Source organism: Rattus norvegicus, chromosome 5 (assembly GCF_036323735.1).
Source record: "Rattus norvegicus strain BN/NHsdMcwi chromosome 5, GRCr8, whole genome shotgun sequence".
NCBI lineage: Eukaryota > Metazoa > Chordata > Mammalia > Rodentia > Muridae > Rattus > Rattus norvegicus.
The window spans coordinates 40,635,027-40,645,161 of record NC_086023.1 but is presented as its reverse complement, the minus strand read 5'-3'; the positions used below and the strand labels follow the sequence as shown (position 1 = coordinate 40,645,161).

The window sequence follows — 10,135 nt, the reverse complement described above, 5'->3', positions numbered from 1 at the left end:
AGGAGAAGGAGAAGGAGAAGGAGAAGGAGAAGGAGAAGGAGAAGGAGAAGGAGAAGAAGAAGAAGAAGAAGAAGAAGAAGAAGAAGAAGAAGAAGAAGAAGAAGAAGAAGAAGAAGAAGAAGAAGAAGAAGAAATGTCTTCAAACCTAGTCTTAACAAAAAGAAGACTTTCTTAACAAAAGAAGAATGTTTCTTCTAACTGCACCCACCCACAACCCAATCTCAAAACACTTCATTTAATTACCTTGACTGTGTCCATTTCCAAGATGAAGTTTTATATTCTGCTCCTACTGCTTCTGGATATCAGAAAGCTATCCTTTCCTTTACTAAAGGGGTTTGGTGCAGCTGATGTTGGTGTGTCCCTCCCAATATTTCTCGTCTTTGCTTCTGGAGACATTTCTTCTGGTTCACTGTCTTCATCTTCCTGGAATGCTATTGCTACTTAAAGTGTTTTTGAAGCAAGAGTTGGAACCATTTCCTTATGATTACTTCATCTAAGTCGGATGCAGACGGCTGACTACCAACGGCAAATCCATTCTTGGAGATCTCTGTAGGCTTTGTTGGGAGGTCTGCAGCTGCTTCTTTGACTGATCTCTTTTCAGCCCTGACACTGGAACTTTCTCCTCCATTACTAGAAAAAAGAGTTTCCATAGGATTTTTTTCCCTTCTTCTTCAGGTCCTCCTGTGACTCTGGCTTGCTGAAGTTTCTCAGGCTCCTTCTCTCCTGCTTTCTGGTCTACCCCACCACAGCCTCCCTCTGCCACCCATTGTGTAAATAAAAACCTTTGGGCAAGTCGTTCTCTTAAAATATTTTGTCTATAAAAGTCATAATTTTTCAGTTATTTGAATTTTACTAGACAGCATTCAAAAGTATTTTTATAAGGCTCGTCTTTGTATATATGTTTATGTATTTATTTTAAGACAGGGTTTTACTGTGTTCCCTAGTCTGTCTCAAATGGCATGATCTTCCTGCCATTAAATTCGTAGAGGGAACCAGAAGGCACATAGATTTGAAGCTCAGGTTCATAAATTATAATTCTGGCCTGGTTTAAAATCCTGTTAAGACATAATTAGGGTATTTAAACTGCCTCAGTATCTCTGGACTGACTGGCTCTTTAGAGTTAATGGTAACCACTAAATAAAATTGTGTGTGTGTGTGTGTATGTGTGTGTGTGTGTGTGTGTGTGTGTGTGTGTGTGTGTGTGTGTGTGTGTGTGTATGGGTTAATGATCCAAGCTATTAAGCTATGGTAAGAAAAATAACTTCCAATCATGGTTACTGGCAGCACTCAAGGACACTGTGTAAGTGTTCACTAATGTTCAATAGGTAAATTGTCTAAAATTTCATAACCCAGTCTTGCCATGGGTGGCAGTTTTTTAGTTCCAAGCATGTTTCCAGTATGAGTTGCATAAAACTCAACCTTTGCTCAGGGGACATAGTAAAACTGGAAGCAGAAAGAATGTAAGAGCTGAAAGATAAGGCAAAGCGCTTTAGAATGCCATCTTCTGGGCCTCAAGTAGTCACCACAATCAGGACCTCACAATACCTGTTAGTAGGAGCGCTGAGCGTGAGTGACACTATCCTAGTCTATAGTCAGTCATGGCTGGAGAAAGGGCATCTAGGGTTCTACCTTGCTGAACTATTAACTAGTGATGGATTCTGGGAGAAAGACAGTCATGGTGTGGAGTTATATGCCAATTGGTGAATCTACTCCAGAATACATCCAAAACTAAGTCACACAGATAGCTTTGGTTAAAGTCAGTGGGTTACAACAAAAAGCTATAAATGTGGGAAAGGGATTTGTGACAAGAGCTGGCCAATGCAAGCGCTACCCAGAATGGCATGAGAGAACCTAAGGTCAGAGTTCCTAAGCATTTCCAAATTGGTGGCCCTAGTCAGGGCTCATCAGCTTCCTGCTGCAGGGTTGATAAGGGGTGTGGTGTTCAAAACCTTCAGTTGTGGTTTTTCTATATCTCTGTGGGCTGTCTAGTACAAGGCAGTCAATGACTACATACCGACTAATTATAGCCAACTTCCTACGATATTAGCTTGGGATGCATATCATCTGTGGGATTTAAGTTCAGCCAGTGAAATTTTAATTAACACAGCTCTTCAGTGGATCCCAGGGAAAACCACACATGTTTTCTTTTTGCCAACTCACGTGTACACTTCCTGCAGCCTCATGTTTATTCCTGTGCTCTCCTTGAAGAGAGAACCCTATCCTTCCTTCTCTAGCACTTCCAGGCATGCTGCAGAGTCACATGCTATGGGGTATAAATACCCAGAAAGCCCTGTGTCTGAGGTGGCAGAGGCTGCCGCCACATCATTCTCTTGGAAATCTGCCTTTGGTGTGACAGCATAATACAGCAGTTTGAAACATGTTCACAAAACATTTCTGAGTGAGGCAGGGAAAGGAGACAGGAAGTTGAGATACTGCTGTGGCCTTCATACATCCGTTTATAACTTGCCTAAATATTTATTTATCAGCATGTCAACACGGCTGAAACAAGAGTCAATAATTCATTTCAATCCAGAGCTGCATTCTGTGAAGTGTCTTTTTTAGGAAAAAAATTGTTCTGAGAATCAAAACTTCTACCCCTTTTTGGTTGGTTTATTTTATTCTTTCATTTTAATTTGTTTTGAGATAGTGTCTTATGTAGCCCATATATAAACACAATGTGTTGCCCAGGCTTTCCTTGTACTTCATGATCCCAGCCCCACAATGTTAGTATTAAAGGTGTGTATCATCATGACTAGCTTTACCTCTTTACTACAGCTCACTGAGGAAATATCTATTATTCACTTACATAGCATCTTCCTTAGGTTTCCACCATTCAAGGATGTAATTCCAGTTGAGCAGGGAATAAATGTGTTAGATCGTAATGATATTTCCCATGTTTCATTCAATGCCTTTGACAACAGTTCGATGTTAATCAAGTCCAGGAAGAGAGGGAGAAGGAGAGGGAAAAAGAGAACAGAATGAGATGAGAAAAACTATATGGCATTTATTAATGAAAGGAAGTATGCATCTGTGTTCCTCTCCCCTGATATTAAAGGAAAGACAGACAACATAGTCCATACTTGTGCTTCAAAAGAAGTCCCTGGAGCAGCTCCATCTGTGCTCCAAGAATAAGATCTCCCCCTAGATGGAACTAGAAAATATCATCCTGAGAGGTAACCCAATCACAAAAGAACACACATTATACACTCACTGATTCAAAAGCTCTAAATACCCAAATACAATTTACAGACCACATGAAGCTCAAGAAGAAGGGAAGACCAAAGTGTGGATGCTTCAGTCCTTCTTAGAAGGGGGAACAAAATACTCACAGAAAGAAATATGGAGGAGACAAAGTGTGGAGCAGAGACTGAAGGAAAAACCATCCAGAGACTGCCGCACTTGGGGATCCATCCTGCATGCAGTCACCAAACCCAAACACTATTGCAGATGCTAAGAAGTGCATGCTGACAGGAGCCTGATACAGCTGTCTCCTGAGAGGCTCTGCCAGAGCCTGACAAATAGAGAGTGGCTACTCACAGCCAACCATTGAACTGAGAATGGAGTTCCCAGTGGAGGAGTTAGAGAAAGAACTGAAGTAGCTGAAGGGGTTGCAACTCCATAGGAAGAACAACAATATCAACCAACCAGACCCATCCCCCAGAGCTCCCAGGGACTCAACCACCAACCAAAGAGTATACATGGAGTGACCAACCCATGGCTCCAGCCACATATACAGCAGAGGATGACCTTGTCAGGCATCAATGGGAGGACAGGCCTTTGGTCCTATGAAGGCTCAATGCCCCAGTCAGTGTAGGGAAATGCTGGGGGTTAGGGGGTGGGAGAGAGTAGGTGGGTGGGTAGGGGGAGCACCCTCATAGAAGCAGGGGGAGGGGGAATGGGATAGGAGGCTTCTGGAGGGGAAACCAGGAAAGGGGATAACATTTGAAATGTAAATAAAGAAAATGGCTAATTAAAAAAATAAGAAAGATCTCCTCTTAGCATGGCTAAGATCCCACCTGATCTAGCCCTCACCTGTCTCTCTCATACCAGTCCTGTCCTTGACATCCCCTCACAAGTGTCCTATATTCTAGAATATTCTGTTATGTTCTGAATTTGCCTCACACTTGCTGGCCTATGGGTCTTAGCATATATGATATTATCTGTCCGGGCTTCTACTACTGCTCCAGTAGTCAATTCCTTTTCATCTCTTTATCTTCTTTGGTGTGTCCTTTCTTCTAAGAAGTCTTCTAGGACATTGAATGGGGATCCTTTGGGAAGTTTCCCTTATGACACTTCAGGTGTTGCAGTGTGATTGCTAATGTAATAATCTCCACAGATATTCCAAAAGCCACTGACCACGGCTTTATTGTTTACTGTATCTTCACAGTATACACTTGAGGGCATCCTACACACACACACACACACACACACACACACATTCACATGCACACACACACGCACACACACACAAACACAAATGCACGCACACAGAGGCATATTTTTCAAAGCAATGATGAAAAGATAAGAGGAAGGGAGGGTGTCTGCAGCCTGAGCAAACAGACAGTGACAGTGCCTGTGGAAGACGAAGGAAGCACCAAGCTAATGACTTTATTTTTCGGCTGTTATAAAGATGCAGGAAGACAGGCACTGAAGCAATGAGGTCAAGAATTATACTGGGAAAGGAAAGGAAAAACAGAGTGAGTAATCACATTTTTCATTTTAAGATTAGCCTTTTGAATATGAAACTCATTCAATACAGCAAGTGTTACTTCTGGTCCCTATAATTCTGTCTTGAGTACTGACTTACTTGGGGTGATGTCTCAATAAAGTGATGTGAAAGTCTAGTCATGGACCAGGAGGCAGGACAACATTTGGGATGTAAATAAATAAAATAATTAACTAAAAAAAGAAAACACTTCCCTGGAAAATAATACTTAGTTTGTATAATATGCATTCAAATCAAAAGATCATGTGAAAAAGAATGATTGTCTAGAAATTTTAAAAGAGAGAAATCAAACAGAAACATTACTTTCATGAAAAAAAAATAATTTTACTTAATTGTTTACATTCCCAATTCCTTCATTGGAGAAAATATGGCCACCAATTCTTTTGAACCATATGAAGGCATATAATATATTAATAAATATGGATGCATATTATTCTATGCAGACTACAAACTCATAAAATATCTGTTATCAACTTATGATAATTTATTTATAGCATATAAAGTTGTCTGGTAAGATTTAACTGGTATAAACTGCGTAAAAATATTTAACATTAAATCACAATGTTATACCTCAAAAATACATAGTTTTAAGAAGTTGAAGGATAGAATAAAAATATCCATTAACAGATGTCGTTGATACATTAACTGTCACCCTTAAAAATCACCTTGTTTCTTAATTAGAATTCTTCAAGCATACCAGCTGAATCCTTCGTCACTGTGCACCACACCCTGTGTGAATTCAAAGCATGAGAGAGGATTATTTTCTAGTTAATGGAGCATGTAAGTTTACTTTAATATTCAAGGTTATGTGAGTAAAACGTAAACAGGAAAGTTTCCTTTTTATCAAGGGTTACGGTATAATGGCAGTACTTTATGAAATAAATGCTCAATTAGCATAAAACAAATGGAAGGTCATTACATTTCACTTGGGCTTTGTATGCAGTCTGTGGAATGTGCGTCCTACAAATTGGTATGCTGTAATACTTTGTATATGCGCTTAATCCAAGGAACTCAGCCTTATCTTTTCCTCATTATGAAATGCATGGACTCCACTGTAGTGATGATAACTGAATTCTTCCTCATTTCTGAACTCTGGATAAACCATTCCTTGTCTGTAAAGTCACTTCCTCCTTTGGTTCAGTATAAACTCTTCCTCAAGACGTTTCAAAAAAATGTATCTCTCCATATACCTTCTCTTCATTTTTACTTACCTAAATGAGATTTGGTGTATTCCATGACTTAAGTGTGGCTTGAAGGTGTGATTGTTATTTAAGGCTGGTCCACAGCTACTGGTGTAGTGGAGACTTTGGGAGGTGACCCTCATGGGAGATGCTTAAGTCACTGAGGATGCACCCTCAGGAGGGGTCTCACTCCTTCTCCACTTTCTAACTCAACAAGTAACCAACCGTTGGTTCCTATGTGTGTTCCCAGAACTGCCGTCTGCCATCCGTCTTGATCATCATTAGACCTGGGTATCTGTAGGCATCATGCACTGGATCCTCTACAACTGTGAGATAAGCAGGCAGCTTCTACTGATCTTCAGCAATCTCAGGTATGTTGTTGTACTATACAAACAGACGAACGCAGTGTCGTACTTCATTTTGTGTTGCTATCCCCTAGAACCCCCCAGTGGATAACCTGTAATGGATAGAAATGTACATGCTCACAGCTGTGGAGACTAGAGAGAGGGTCTAATCCCAAAGTGTCAACATTTGGTAAGGGCCTTTTTGGCTCTTGGAAGGTGAGAGGATTAGAAGATAAGGCGGAACATACCTTACCTTTTGGTAACTTTTCCAGTGCTATCCGTGAAGATGGAACCCTCATGGCCTGATCATCTCTTAATGGCCAGCCTTTTAATATGATTTCAAAAGAAACTAGGTTTCAGCCCCAAGCTTTAGAGGGACAGAGGGACACGCATTTAAACTATAATAGTTGGGGCAGTTTCATAATTGCGTAGATAAAAGTAGGTTATTTAGCTCTGTCAGTCTGTTTTACCACATGTTTATTGAATCTAGGGTGGTTGGGACGGTAGGGAAAAGCTAGTGGAGGCTCAATGGTAGCTTATCATCCTTGCAACAGTTCATATTATATTGTTTTTATCCTTGACCCATTCTCGGTCTGGGTCTATTTCATTTGTATCTGCCTTTCTCCACCATAAATTCTATTTATTTCTTCTACACATGCCAAGTCTTTGAAATCAGCAATACAGTTAGAATTACTGTGTGCTGCTGCGAGGAGCAGTGAGGGTTGAAGATGCCACAGTCACAAACTCAATTGCCTTCAGGGCCTGGACATGTTATGTGTGCGAGCAGTGAGACACAGTGTTAGACAGGGAGCAGAGGCTACGGAAACTAGGAGTGCCTGCCCAGCCTAGGGGCATTCAAATGCAAAGACTCATACTGCTCCTGCCAGTCCAATTTGGCCTTCCAGCAACTGTTTTGTAACTCTGAGTGCCCTGATTTCTTCCTGCAGCCCTGTGTGAGATGTTGGTGGTGACAGGGCGATTAGCAACATTTGTTTGTGAAGTAATTGAAACACAGAACAGTAACTTTGCAAATCTCACACAGAAAAGCAACTCCACGAGTACGTCTTAGTCAAATGGGATACACACTGCAAAACAGAAAAATAAAGAATGTGACCTGAACCTGGAAGTGAATGAGTAAGATCAATTCTTTTAAAAATATAATTTTCTTTAATATTTTGAAGGGATCTTTGCATATTTTATAAGTTTCAAGGGAGCAATTAGATAACTCAGAGATGTCTGTGATGATTTGCATGTACACACTCACATAGACATATTATTTTTTGATTCATTCATAATTACCTTGGGAAATTTGCCATCTTGTAAGGGATTTTTGACTAATCTACGGTCAACCTTGCTTTATAGAAAATCTGGCTTCAAAGGGAGAATTGGCCCTTTCCCCAGTGTCTTACCAGTCCCGCCCCCCAAGATTATGCTTTATTTGCTATTATTACTATTAGCTTTGGGGTGGAGGAGAAGGCTGGGTAACAGATGCTAGGATCTGCTTTTAATGTGAATACTTTGAAATTTTTATTCCCTTCTAGTACAAGCCGAGAAGCGGGCAAAGCATATTCTGCAAATCAAGCCCGTTAAAATTCTGCTGCAAAGCGCAGACTTGACTGACTGCAAGTGGAGCTGTCAGCTCATACAGGCATCACTGTCAAAGGGCCGTGTCATCTGTCAGTGCTGGTTCCAGCTCACTGTTCCACATAGAGGCAATGCACTGTTGCCTCCCAATTGATAACACGCTGCCAGAAGCATGCTACTTTCTCATCCGTCTTCTTGTAGCTGTCAAAAATGGAATCCATTAATTAGTTTGTTCTTGTGAATTTTAGTTGTTCGGAAGACATGTAAATTTCAAAGTAAGACAAATAAAAATTCCTCTCCAAACCGTGATGCCAATAAGGGCTCAAAACCCCCAAAGTGGCAGCCCTTCCTGACAGTAACTAAACTGACCAGCTAAATTCTGCCTTAAGTGAATGTAATGATGTGGCTACTTTCCCATCCCTTTTAATGAGGGCAAGGTTCCCAAGGCAGCAAAAGGAGAATCCAAGTTAGAGCATCTGGTGGGGAGCCGCCCTGAGCTTTGCTCTAACTAGTCAGGAGGTTTGACACAACTCAGGGAGCCCGGTTGCTGCTGCTCTTGAATGATTACCTTTCTGTGTTTTATTCCTCTCCAGTGGCTTCCAAAAAAGTTTGGACTTTATCCCCTTCATTTTAAGGGTCCCACAAAGCAAGGGCAAGTCTATAAACTCCACGTATGCTTTAGACAGAGAGTCTCACATAAATCCCCTCAGCATCCCAATATAGAATGTGTATATAAATTGAAAGAATTATATATATAAAAGCTCAAAACTATATTGTACAATCCTTATGTGTGTCAGTGTTTGGTAAACATGAACGTGTTTCAGCCTGACTCGATCCTTTTTCTTTCTCTCCATCTTTTCACGTCAGCAAATCAAAGGTTGAGCTGACACTGACTTATTTTATCATATTCAATTCAGTAAGTCCTCCGTAAGGGACTGTTCCTCATAACTCTGCTGGGCACTCTTGGAAATAGAAACAATGATTAAAAGGCAGCTTTTGCCTCTAGAAATTCTTACTTCAGAGAAAGGACCAGAGAAAGTCACACACACACACACTAATTTGAGATGGGTTTCAGAAAGTACTCAGGAGACTTTGGAAGTGGGACAGGGAGATAAGCTGTCATCCTGGGGACTCGAGAAGGGTTGACGTAATACTTAAGCATGGTCCACAAGGTAGGTTTGTTCCTGATGAGAGTCTACTGCTGTTTTCAAAACTCACGTTCAGTCTGCTCTCTGAGGTGATGGCGATAGAGCCTTCTGGAGGTGACTGAATCAAGAGAATGGACCCCTCATGAATGGTATTTCTACCCTTACAATAGAAGACCCTGAAAACTCCTTTTGCCTTCAGCACCATGTGAGGGTATGCAAAAAAGCAAGGTGTCTTTGCTCAGGCTGTGGGCCCAAACTAGGTATGAAATCTGACAGTGCCTTGAGCAGAGACTCCAGAATTATGAGAAACAAATTTCCGTTGCTTCTAAACTACCCAGACTATGGTATTTTGTTATGACTTCTAGACGGACTAAGGCAACCATAACAGCTCCTGCCGTTTTCTTTTGGGGACAAGAAAGGACACAGCAAAGGAGCCAGCTCGTGAATGACAGGAAGCCACAGGTAAAGATGCACCGAGAAGAGTTTTAAGGCTGACAGGATGAGAGCTTGCTTGGCACAGCACAGGGAGGACTTCTCTGAGGGAAACAGCCTTGTAAACCCTGTGCATTTTAGCCCAGCTAGCAAACTGTGGTAGCCCCCTTTCTGAAACACGTCTGAGGAAGAAGCAACAGTTTGAAACACAAATAAATAGTAAGTGTAACCTAAAATATCTTCCTGAAATATTTTTTTCTCACTTCCAGGTTTACATATTGTGAGAAAAAACACAATGTAGAAGGGGAAGGACAACATTGGGATTAAAAGACAGGATAGAAATAACTCAGCAGCATCACTTCATAGATTCCTCCATGCTTTTGATAAACAGAACACTAGATCGGAAATGTCCTAAGGTCCTGGAAAGAGTTCCCTCATTGCCAAGTTCACACGACATAGAAGCGTGCCTGGCTCGTACAGGTTCAGACTTCATTTGCTGAGATACTCCTGGCAAAACCTGTCAATAGTAGTCACCCAGCCGAGCCTCAGAAGCACAAACCCTGCTCTGCTCAGTCCCAGTCTGCTGCCCGTTTTGAGGGATGACTACTTGAGATGAAGTCATGTTAGAAAACTAAGATCCTTAAAAAAAAAAGCCATGGGTTCATCATGTAGACAATTTTCAGTTAATTGGATCGCAGTCACTCTTTTGATTTGACTTAG

At 41.2% G+C, this 10,135-nt stretch overlaps 1 long non-coding RNA gene and 1 pseudogene across 1 annotated transcript; one reads left to right on the top strand and one right to left on the bottom strand.

Moving 5' to 3' along the window:
* Positions 1–235: 235 nt before the first annotated feature.
* On the bottom strand, positions 236–2,183 carry Pcnp-ps1 (PEST proteolytic signal containing nuclear protein, pseudogene 1; annotated as a pseudogene).
* A 3,117-nt stretch (positions 2,184–5,300) lies between these two features.
* LOC120102844 (uncharacterized) lies at positions 5,301–9,722 on the top strand. Its single transcript, XR_005504674.2, has 4 exons — positions 5,301–5,506; positions 6,158–6,278; positions 7,294–7,385; positions 7,793–9,722. It is a non-coding gene; the product is annotated as an uncharacterized LOC120102844 (long non-coding RNA).
* The last annotated feature ends 413 nt before the right edge of the window (positions 9,723–10,135 follow it).